The sequence below is a fragment of the Haemaphysalis longicornis genome, unplaced genomic scaffold, assembly GCF_048455015.1.
Source record: "Haemaphysalis longicornis isolate Haplotype H1 unplaced genomic scaffold, Haemaphysalis longicornis Haplotype H1 scaffold_9, whole genome shotgun sequence".
NCBI classification, from domain to species: domain Eukaryota; kingdom Metazoa; phylum Arthropoda; class Arachnida; order Ixodida; family Ixodidae; genus Haemaphysalis; species Haemaphysalis longicornis.
Window position 1 is genome coordinate 95777458 of NW_027526460.1, and position 12791 is coordinate 95790248.

Below are 12791 nucleotides of genomic sequence, written 5' to 3' on the forward strand. Positions count from 1 at the left end.
CCCTGGCTGCCCGCCTGATCAACCTCGAGCACATCATTGCTGAACTCACCCCAGTCACCCAGAAACAGGCCGAACGCATCGTGTACTTGGAAATAACCATGCCCGCTCCCCATAAAAAAGCCAAGGCGACTACTTCTCAGGTCACCCCACCATCCAGCCAGCCTGAGCCCCACATCTAACATGTCTACCAGGCCTCCAGCGTCCCACCCATCTCCCTCAGGACTGACTATTCGGCAGTGGAATTGTCGTACGTATAAAAACAAGCAGCCCTCCCTGGCCCATCTAAGTCAACTTCGCTCTCCCGATGTGATTGCATTACAAGAAGCGAAACATCTCGCGTATCACTTCGTAAATACATCACGTACATACATTCACATCAGCCTCGCACCGCCATACACGTCCATAAATCGCACACTGCACAAGCACACACTCTTCCCTTTAATTGGCAATATACTTTCATCGAACTCAACGATCCGTTGCACACAATAGACCAAGAGTGTCGATTTCGGATGCCAAGCGGTCTGTGCAAGCGAGATGAAGCTGTCCTGCATCGAATACGACTGAATGTGGCTTACACTAAGCATTTTCTTTTTAAACTACGTCGAGTTTCCTCACCTCTGTGCCCTACCTGTACAGTTCGCGAGGACCTGAAACACGTTCTCTGCGCATGTCCTCGCTACGAACTTGAGCGTACCACGGCAAAGCTTTCTCTGGGCGTGCCCGCGTCCACCCAGATCTCTTCTAGGCACCTCCTTGGGCCCTGGCTTACAATCGGCATGGCAAATCGCGCAGCAACGGCTCTTTTAACGTTCCTCCGGAGCACTGGACTTGAAAGTGAGCTATGAACCCTCAGACAAATGACTATATCGCCTGGTTGTGTCTGCGCTTTTCGTGCGCGTCTGTGTGTTTGAGTACGCATGTTTAAGTGAGCGTTCTTTTCATATATTTTCATCCCACCTTCGCCCCCATTTGGTGTAGCAAGTCGGGCGCCCAGCCTGGCTGACCTCACTTGCCCATTAAAGATGTTTCTCTCTCTCTCTCCCACCTAGCTAAGAAAACGTTCACCAGCTAGTCTTTTTATTCTTAATATCTACAGTCCCCCGCAGCACTCCCTAGCTTCTATAAATTACATCCTTCAGAAAGTTAAAGCTACGACGAAACATCACCGCTTAGTCCTCGGCGACTGTAAAGCCCCTCATACTGCATCGGGTTATCCCAAAACCAGTAAGAAAGGAGCGGAAGTGCACGACGCTGCCAAACAACCTCACCTCACGCTCTGGACCGACCCCTCATACCCCACCCGCATCGGCAACAGCGTGGCACGAGATTCGACCCCCAACCTCACATACACTCACAACATACCACGAGCCACGTCGACACGTCTCTACGAAGCATCAGGCAGTGATTATCATATCATTGAATTCCCCATCAGTCACACCCGCATTCCTGAAAAAATCTGCCATGCTAAGCTCACAGACTGGAAATCCTTCGTGACTCCTCTCCCCAACACAATAGAAGACATTGAAACATGGACCCAAGATATCCTGAAAACTGTTGAAGCCCACACCCGCACTCTAGCTATAACAGAAGATCACCCTTGACTGTTTTAATCATTTTTGGACAACCAACTATCTGCCTCCTCAATGGAAACATGCCGAAATCACGCTCATTCCGAAGCCCGGAAAGCCAGTCACCCTAGAAAATCTTCGTCCCATATCTCTAACATCTTGTGTAGGCATTGCAAGTTATATGAACACCTAGTTAACAATCGGCTCGCAGCGTACCTCGAAGAACACAACTTACTATCTCATACCATGTTTGGCTTCCGCGCACGCCTATCCTCGCAAGACGTCCTGTTACAGCTATAAAAGACGAAGTCCTTACACCACTGAGCTCACAAACCACACGCGCTATTCTAACCCTGGACATTAAAGGAGCCTTCGGCAATGTATCACATCAGGCTATACTCGAAGGACTACAATTAACTAACTGCGGCACACGTATATAATTACGCACAAAACTGTCTACCGATCGCACAGCCAAACTCAACCTCGGCCCCATCCGATCCATCTCCTTTCGTGCCCGACCGCGTGCTACACAGGGGTCAGTCATTTCCCCACTCCTCTTTAATCGTGCCCTGCTACAACTTCCGCCACTTCTACAACAAATTCCACACACAACACGCACTTTATGCAGACGATCTCACTATTTGGACCACAGGGGGTTCGATTGGGGAACAACAAGACGCCCTCCAAGAAGCCATATTGACACCACCGACAACTACCTTACAGCCCGCGGCCTCAGTTGTGCACCAGAAAAATCTGCCCTTGTCCTCCAAAAACGCACGCAAGGCCGTAAACGATAACCCCTCCCAGACCCACAATTAAGCCTACATGGCACTCCCATCCTAACCACCCCTACAATTCGTGTTCTGCGACTTAATATCCAATCAGACGGCGCAGGCATTTCTACTATTCATAAATTACAAGGAACGCTATTACGAATCACACTCCTCATCAAAAGCATTGCTAATCGTCGACAATGACTGAAAGAAAACGACCTCGTGCGCCTCATTCAAGCCCTACTAATTAGCCGCATCACATACGAAACTCCATATTCGGCTCTCAAAAATAGTGAAATCCAAAAACTCGAAATAATCATCCCGCAAGCTATAAATTAGCACAGGGCTACCCCCGACAACCTCCACTGCCAAATTGCTACAGATGGGAATTAATAACACCTGGGACGAACTTCGAGAGGCCCATTATGTCAACCAGATCGAACGGCTCAAGCTCTCACACACTGGCGCCCTTCGTCGCCTCGGCTACCAACTACCTGCCACCCACCGCCCCCGCCTACACATCCCCCTGGAACTACGCGATTGCATCTCCGTCGCCCCAATACCCAAGAATGTGCACCCCGTTCGTAACCAGGGTCGCCGACAAGCCCGCATTCGAATGCTTCGCAAGATGCTTCAAATCAAGCCACGAGACTTCGATCAGGCTTAGAAGAAACGGAGAAAAGAATGATAGGAGTAACGTTTAAGTTTATGAAACGAGAAGTTCAGACAGAGAACAAACTCGGGTGGGAGGAAGAAGAAGAAGAAGCTGACTTTATTTTCACGAGGATCCCCTTTCCGGAGCTCCCGGGATGGCCGACAGGGCCTTCTCTGCGCGTTCAATAAGTGTCCTTTGCACTTCCACGCTAGAGTCGGCCAGCCTCCTTTCCCTTGAAGTGGGGTAGGATTGGGTACGGGGGGAAGGTTAGGGTTCTGTGTACATGTCCAGAGAGTGTGATAGATGCTAGGGTAGTCCCCGCAGTTAGGACACTTGGAGGTACCCGGTAATCGTTGGAATCGGTGTGTTAGGTACGGTAGGTAGCGTGTTTGTCTGAATTTACAGCGGATTCCCGGCGAGTGAGTGTTTCATAGCTTAAGAAAAACAAGCCGACTTGGGTTGTAATAAGGAGAAACGGCAGCCGGTGGACCGCCCGGGTAATAGAGTGGCCAGCGAGTGCGTGACCAGAGTAGTAGTAGTAGTAAGTGAAATAGAAGAAGAGGGTTGACTCCACGGATGAAATCGGAAACTTCTTAGGCAAAGAATGAGCTATAGGGAATCGCAAGACGGGAACAGTTGGGGAATAAGGGGGGGGGGGAGAGACCTGCGTCTTGTAGGGAACACGTTCTTGCCGACGATGATGATGATTCCTGTCACGAGACGTCAACAAAATTTAATTTTGTAGCGTAAGCTACACTGGTAGAGGTTGGGGAGTTTCGTGTGGACCTTGAAGAGCCGTGCTGCGCAAGCGCGAGGAGCATTGGATTGTATTGGATTGGATTGGAAATTCGACCCAATTGGCATATGGGAGTGTAAAGAATTGGGTCTGCACATTCGCCGGTGTCATTGAAGCGGACCTACGAGACAAAATAAGTGTGGCCCCACTGCCTAGAAATATGCATCCGGAGTACCATCAAGACCGACGGCTTGCCCGTGCGAAGGCGCTCCACAAGCAGTACAGTGCCAACCCAGCGGTATACTATGTCGACACGGCGGGCTACTCTGGCCAACGTGCGGTAGTGGCCGTGGTGGTAGATCAGCAGGGAAATGCAACCTCATCTTGTTCAATCCCTACGCCCAACCCAGAAACGGGTGAAGAGGTGGCCATAGCTCTTGCAATTACGGGCACGCAGGCTACTACCATCATCTCGGACTCGAAGGCCGCCCTGCGCAACTATGCGCGCGGTAGGATCTCCACCACAGCCGCCAAAATCCTTACGAACAGCGCGACCCCAGTTTCAAGGCACATCCGTCTGGTATGGACGCCAGCTCACTCGTCTCTCCCGGGGAACGAGATGGCACATGTAGCAGACCGAGGATACACGAACCAGGCTGACTTCGAATCCGACAACGTGCCGTCTGTGACGGGGGGGAGGGAGAGACTGGCAACTTACCGAGAGATTACGCAACACTATAGGCTGAGCCGACTGAAATTTCCGGCTGCCCACACTGCTCTAAACAAATGGCAAACAGTTGCTTGGCGCAGGTTGCAATCAAATACGTTCCCTCACCCCGCCCTGTGTCACTGCAGCTATCCGGATAGGTACACGGACAGATGCAAGTGGTGCAACATTGCAGCAGCCACACTACAACATATGGTCTGGCAATGTCCCAATAAACCACGGGCCTTTGAACAAGTAATATACATATAAGAAGTAGTGAGCAGTGGGAGGCCGCACTTGCTCAGCTCTCTTCCCGGGATACAAGCTGCTGTCATCCAACTGGCAGAGGACGCCGCCAGGGACCACGGGTTCCTGACCGCCGTCTAATGGGACGAAGATACCGGACTTTTCCGCACGGTACATTCGTCTTGAAAGGGATGACAATAAAGTCTGTTCTCTCTCTCTCTCTCTCTCTCTCTCTCTCTCTCTCTCTCTCTCTCTCTCTCTCTCTCTCTCTCTCTCTCTCTCTCTCTCTCTCTCTCTCTCTTCGCCGGTCTGCGCATTCCAGAGGAGTGACGTCATTGCCGCGGCAGACGCACTGGCGCCGGCGCGTGCCCAGCTGTGCGCCTCCATTGCGCTGTAGCCAAGTCTGACGCTGCGCCGGAGCCGCTTGACAGCATTTTCGTGTGGCTCCTGCAGAGCCGTGCTGCGCATGCGCGAGGAGCAGTGACTGGACTGGACTGGACTGGACTGGACTGGACTGGACTGGACTGGACTGGACTGGATTGAAAATGGTTTTAGCAGCAGTAAGCATGATAATCAGCTAATCCTAGACAACTAGGAAACCTAAGAATAACCAGCTGAACCTTAGCTCACGCTACGTATATCCTGGCATAGCCGAGCTAAGCCACTGCTATTTTTTTTAAATTAATTCCTGAGTGAGCGGAAAAGTCTAAAATGGTTCTTTCCGAAATTTTGGATTATCTGCAGTTCCGTCCAGATATGAAACTGGATTTTGCTAATATATGTGACGTTAACAGATGTCTGCAAAGTAATGCCAGGGTTTGTAATAACAAGTCTACGAACTCGTGGGGCGAGCAGCGAAGAATCGATCAGTTCTAAAACGACAGATGCAGATAGGGTACAGACAACCATTTTCAGTGCAAGCACACCATAAACAGACCTCTTGCGACTTGTTTTCGTGATTTTTCGAACTTAATGTGATATAAATGCCTGCACCACCGACAAGTGCTGAGCTCGGTGAGAAAAGTGATGATGTCAGGTTCGTCGCTTGGGCGGACGGATACACTGCATACAGTTGAACCTTGTTATAACGAAAACTGATATGGCAAATTATCGGCTGTAGCGAACTAAATACGAAGCGTTGGTTGCTCACGCTTCATTTCAATGACACATTTCAATGACACAAAGTGAAAATGTGAGAGCCTCACGCACTATCGGATATAACGAAGAAATATTTGACCAGTAGGCTGAGAAGCTACCTGGAAAAACTCCCGGCGTGCGAAACTGCCGAAGTAGAAAAGACCCCTTTGTTCGTGGACACTGTGGAAAACTTGATCCTGCTCAGTGCTGCGAATAGCCACCTGACAAAGATCACATCCTTCCTCGAAAAAATAGCAATGCCGGCCTGTTTTGTCAAACGAACTTTGTTCTGTTGTAATTTCCCGTTTCATGTTCTGGTTCATTGAGCTTGAAATGCCACAAGGAGAAAGATAAGGGTTACCTTGTTTATAGTAGTTTCGAAGGTTAAAATAACGCGTTTTTGTTTCAAGGATTTTGGCGGGAGCCAGATTACCGATTGGTTTGAACCGATTTCTGGCTCTACTGTTACAACGAATATCGGATATAACAAACTAAATTACTGTCTCAATACTACTTCGTTATCACGAGGTTCGACTGTATGTGCTGTTTCCGTTTTAAGCTGTGACGTCACAGGGACACGTGCGAGTAAGTGGTGTCATGGGTGGGCGCACGAGCCCGGCACGCGTCGTTGAGGTAGCGTCGCTGGTGAGTTGTTTGAATACGAGAGTTGCCTTCATTCTGACGACGAAGAACGGAGGTCAAACTTCAACTGTTTCATCCGTGGCCACTATAAAGAATAAAAAAAAAACATGCACCGCGCCGTCTAACGACGACGAAGATTGAACGCGAAGCTTTCTCGTGATAGAATCTTTGGTTGGCCAGTCCCCCACTGCGAGTATGTGCTACTCTGGAGGTACGCACCACTTTTCTAGAATACCAAGAGCAACTCTCGGGTGTGCACTCCGTAGGCCTAACGTTGGTGTTTGGGGTGTACGGCGCGAATCGGTACATACTGCTTGGCGCTCGCTTCGAACATGTCGAAATGGAGCAATCGGATAGACGCCGGCTTCGTAACGCAGGGAGGTACCCAGGTTCGTTTCCGGCCAGAGAAAACGTTTTTTTTTTTTTCTTTCCCTGCACCCACGATCATTCGTCATCATCGTCAGGCTTTCCTGCAGGGCGTACTGGCGTACAACGGCATCGGTGAGGACACTAGGGCTTCGCTTTAAAGGACGTTACAGCACACTGAGGTGCGGCAACATGAGAACACAAACGGGCAGAGTAACCTTCTCAAGCTCTAAAAAACGCACTGGCACTTCTCAGCGAGGGACGAGCATAATTAAGTACCTTCATACCCAACAGCCAAACATGCGTCAGAGTTGTTGCTCATTGCACAATGGCACACACATCAGACTTCTCAAACCGGAGTCAAGTATACAAATACACAAAACAACTCCCACTGAGTCAGAAGCAAGTTGTTAGGTTAGAGCCAGTCAGAACACGCACGCTTCGCTGCAACTGGCGCTGGTGTTCGCTTGGGTTGCTAAATGACGGTGGCAACGGTTATCGCGCGGCCTCCGCGGGCGCCTTTATGGCGCCTCTGGGGAAACGCACTGGGACGCGGACCCCTTTCCCTCCAGCTGAAGGAACAGGCCACGCCGTTCGGCTGCGCGGGAACACAAAAATCAAAGCCCCTTTCTTAATTAAGAAAGACGGTTAAAATGCGATGCTTTGTCCCGTGCAACCTGAGTCAAAGTCCAAAGCCCAAACTGCTTCGGCCGGGTCGGAATGGTGCATCGGACAGACATAAACGTCAGCTTCAAAACGCGAGGGACCCACGTTCGATTCCGACCACGGGACGCGTTTTTTTTTTTTTTTTTTTTCTGCGGCACCTGATCTGTCTTCGCTTACCATCATCATCATATTTCTATGAAACCCATTCTGCAAAGTTGGCTTTCCTGCGGGGCGTTTTGACGCGGACGACCCACGCTACCAGTCACTTTTTCAAAGCTTCGCTTTAAAAATGCGGCACGCGATGCGCACCGAAGCTGGTTCGTAACAGTGGCGAGTGTCGCCACTTTTCCTAATTGCGTTAAAATTGACATGATTGTTATTCAGACGCGGAAATTGTTCGAATTAACTAAACTTGTATTTTATCTTAACGGTCACTTTAAAACGACGCAATTATAAATGCGCGAGTGCTGCAGTTGACGCTTTACTGCCAGCGCATGCACCGCTGCAACCCGCGAGACATAGCTTCTCTTTCGACCCACTCGGACCGGGCGGTCTAGGACTGAGCACGCGGCAATTCCCAACAGGACACGTTTTATCGCTGCATACGCGGCCGCGAAGCACACTTCGTACAACACGTGCCGGCCCGCTAAAGATCCTTGTAAACCTAACAATACGTGCTTCATTTCTATGTACATAACGTTAGCGCACTTTCGAAGGAGGACCATGTAGCACCTCCACCCTCGCGCGCTGGGGTCGCTAAAAGCGACGACAAAGAGCAATACATCGTGCTTTAATTTCTTTGTCCGGTCGTACCATTCCCTTCATCCCTTTCCACCTCCTCTTTTTATCTCCTTCTCTCTCTCTCTCCTTTCTTTCTCGTACCCTATCAAGCCGTGGCGGCCAGAACCAGACGAGTGTAAAGTGCCCTGAACACGTGAGGTGCGCGTACGTGCCTCGCAGCTCTAAGCAGAGCAGCCAACAGAAAGCGCGAGTTTATAGCACGCGTCGCCATGGACACCGAAGGTTGAAAGCTGAGCCAACACCCGCGCACAGGGAGGGGACTTTCCGGATTCGTCTCCCGCAACGTGGTTCAGGAACCAACGCCTCCAAGCTAAGCTGGAAGCCTGCGTGAAAAGTGTCAGCACTCGGACGCCACCCAGCTGGGATGAGATCGCGTCAAACTTCAAAGACTTTAGATGACGTCACCGTGAGGAGGACGGAATAAGGTGCGTCTGGCCAATGAAGTGGAGGAGGGTAAAGCGCTTTGTTTAAAGTGTGAGACCTTCTCCTCGATAAGGTGTTGCATCGAAAGTTGTCAGGATTTCTGCGTTTCAGTCGGTGGCCGAACGTGCGACTTTTGCAAACGCGCCATTTCTGATCCAGTTTGATACGAAAGCAAGCGGGCGTGAAAGAAGCGACGATCGACGTGGTCTGCTCGCGGATTTAGTGTCTTGTGCCAGATAGCACGCTCTTTTTGCTGAAAAGGGAGAGACGAAGAACGCATCGAAATGCACGGTTTATACAGTACAATTATTTCGCAAGCGAAATGTGGAATTTTCCAACCATATAAAAGCGGGAAGTATAGGTTCTGAGAGACGAAGGAAGGTCCGACTGCAAGTGTTTTTTTGCAGAAATTTCAAGAACAGTCTGTTTACTGCATTACTATTACTATTGTAACGGCGTAATTTGGTCCAACACCGCTACTATTGAAGGATGAGTCCGGCAAATAAGCACTCGAAGATTTCAGAGGTTCAAAGGTTAACTGGTTTAATTATGGACACTTCGATTTAGAACATAGAGACAAAACGTTACAACTGTCACATAAAAATAGGAGAAATAGGTAATCAAGAGTACTCCACGAAACATAGTTGGCGGGCGAAGGGCTCCCGGCGTCTGGCCCCGACGACCGGTAGCAAGTGGCTCCCCTGGTTTAGCTGCCCGCTCGCCCCTCAATAGCTAGCGGAGCCGCGTTATATTCGCTTCAAGCGGTCCGGTGGGGGACGTATTGGGGGAAAAAGTGCATCCTGGAGCGTGCGGACCTAATGAAACAAGGCTTTCTGCAGCCTATCCGCGAGACGCTTCTTAGCTCCAATCAGCTATGTTCCCGCCAAAGTGAAAAGGAAAAATCAAACACAGACACAAGGCCGAACCCGAAAACGCGCGCTTGGAGAACCATGGGTGTAAAGAAAGTAGTTTAGACAAAACGCACTAAAGTGAACAGGGGCAAAAAAAGGAAGGTCGTCTGAAGAACACTGAGGACACGGAGCCCGAACGCGACCAGCGCACACGCCACGGGGGGAATGGAACGCCACTGCGGCGCGGTAACACAAGCCGAGGCGATGGCTCGCTCCCCTCAACAGCCGCGTCCTTCGGTCGGTCAGCGCGCAGAGACCCACTCCGCATGCGTTTCTTAGAAAAAACGGGGCTAGGCGACCGAAGAGGGACGCTACAAAGTAGATATACATACATAAGAAACTTTATTTGCACCAGTGCCCCCCCATCAGTGCCCCTCAGTGCCCCCCCATCAGTCGGCCGGGATCCCTTGGGACACGGCGGCTTCTAAGGCGAGACCGATGACTTTTCGCTGAGTGCTTGAGGTCAGGCTGAGTAGCAGAACCTCCCAGGATGCAGTATTTCTATGAGGTTTGTTGTAAGAGGGACACGTCCACGCCATGTGGACGAGGTCCGCGACGCCGTTACAGTTCTTGCATCTAGAGTCGTATACTTTGGGGTGCCATTTGCTGTATAATAAAGGGTTTGCGAAGACCCCGGTTTGTAATTTCCTCCAGTAGACCTCTTCTTTCCTGCTAAGCTGTGGATTAGCCGGGGGAAGTACCTTACGCGCTAGTCTATAATGTTGGGTAATTTCGTGAAAATTTCCCAGTTCCTCTACCCTCGGGGATGGTTGTACAAACGGGTCTAGGGCATCCTCGGCGATCGTCCGGAAAGTAAGACCTCGGGCGGTCGCATGCGCCTTTTCGTTCCCGATGAGACCCCGATGAGCTGGAGCCCAAATAAGCGTTACCTGTTCCGCTGTCACTTCCGCATTTGCGAGAATTTTCCAGGCAGCGTTGGAAATCCTGCCTCGGTCGTAATTTCTAATGGCTGACTTAGCGTCGCTAACTATCACCCTCGTTCCTGGCTTAGTAAGCGCCAGCGCGATGGCAGCCTCCTCAGCATCTTGCGTGTCGCAACTAAGTATTGTGCAGCACGAGTGCGGGACGCCGTCTTCCGTTACTGCCACTGCCGTGTAAGCTTTCTTTCCTATGTGTTCTGCGGCGTCGGTGTATAGGACGTCCGGCCTGCCTCCGTATCTGATTTGCAGGGTGATGGCCCTGCTCCTACGCCTGCCCTCGTGATATGCCGGATTCATGTTCCTGGGCAGGGGCGATATTGTTAGCTTTTCTCTAACATTCTTAGGGAGGTCCTTCATGTCCTTAGCAATTTCTCTGGATTTGTAACCCAGTCGTTCTAGTATTTTCCGACCTGTTCTGCTGCCTAGCAGTCGTTGTTGCTGTGACGCCTTGGTCGCCTCGATGAGCTCGTCTATGGTGTTCGAGACGCCTAGGCTGAGTATCTTGGCCGTCGAGGTGTTCGGGGGAAGACCCAATGCACTTTTGATACCTTTTCTTATGATAATGTCTAACTTACTTTTCTCTGCCTTGGTGAGTTTCAGGAACGGGGCAACAAACAGAATGCGGCTAACGCCAAAGGTCTGAAACAGCCTGAGGAGGTTTGCTTCCTTCATCCCACCGTGTTTGTTAGATATGCGTTTTAACATTCTACAGATTTGCTCTATACTGTTTTCTAGTTTCCTAATTGTCTCTGTGTTTTTGCCATTTGCCTGGACGTAAAGTCCGAGTACCCTGATGCGTTCTACCGCGGGTATCGGTCTTCCGCCGGCTCTCAGCATTATGTCATAATCGTTTCGAGAGGCCTTCCTAAAATTTTTTGGAACAATGAACAGTGCCTCCGATTTTTCCGCAGAGCATTTTAGCCCTATTGGCTCTAGATATTTTTCGACCTCGCATATGGCCTTTTGGAGGACTTCCTCAATGTGCCCATCGCTGCCATGGTTGACCCATAACGTGAGGTCGTCCGCGTATATGGTGTAATGTAGGTCCTCTATCTTATTTAGTCTCTCGGGGAGCCCTATCATGGCGATGTTGAAAAGGGTAGGGGATAAGACCGACCCCTGCGGCGTTCCCCGATTTCCGAGTTGTATGTTTTCGAGGGATGCTCCCCCTAGCTTTATGGTCGCTGTCCGGTTAGAGAGAAAATCTCTCACGTAGTTATATGTTTTTACACCTACGTTTAGAGAGCTCAGGTTGTTCAGGATTGCGGTATGCTTTACATTATCAAAAGCCTTAGCGACGTCTAGGCCAACGATAACTCTGGTGTCTTGGGTAACTTTCTCTATGATTTCCTCTTTAATCTGTAGCATCACGTCGCAGACGGAAAGTTTGGCCCTGAAGCCGATCATGGTGTCTGGATAGAGCTCTTTGTCCTCAAGGTACCTGCTGAGTCTATTTTGGATGACGTGTTCCATCAGTTTTCCTACACATGACGTGATGGAGATTGGCCTGAGGTTTTCGAGTCCGAGCTTCTTTCCTGGTTTTGGAATGAGGGCTAAATTAGCCTCTTTCCATTGCGGAGGTATTTCTCCTGTATCCCAACATCTCTGCATATAATTAGTTAAGTTGCAGATGGACTCGTCGTTTAGGTTTCTTAGCATTTTGTTACTGACTCGGTCTGGGCCCGCAGCCGTTTTGGTCCTGAGACGGTTAATTTCGGCTCTAACCTCCGCTACCGTTAGGGGGGCATCCAGGGCCTCATTCGCGGAACCTGTGTAGTCGGGCAGAGTTTCGCGAGTGGGTGGACTTAGGTAGCTATTGCGGACCTCGTCTAGTAGCTCTTTCGAGGAGCCGTCGAATTTGTAAACGAGTCTCTGAAGTTGCTGTTGCGCTTCTGATCTAGTCTTATCCGGGTCAAGCAGGTGCCGGAGTAATTTCCACGTTTTCGCGCTGCTGAGTTCTCTGTTCATTTGGTCGCATATATTTCCCCAATTTTGTTTGGTCAGCTCTAGCGAGTATTCCTCTATCTGTTTGTTTAGGATGGCTATCCTCTTACGGAGGTTCCTATCCCACCTTTTGTTTCGGATTTTCTCCTCTATGTCTCTCTTTTTCCTCCAGAGGCCGATGAGGTGGCTGTCGACTATCTCAAGCACCTCGTCCACCTCCAGCTCGTCTGTGGCCGTTTGGGTGGCATCGATTATCTTCCTACTCCATGCCCCAAT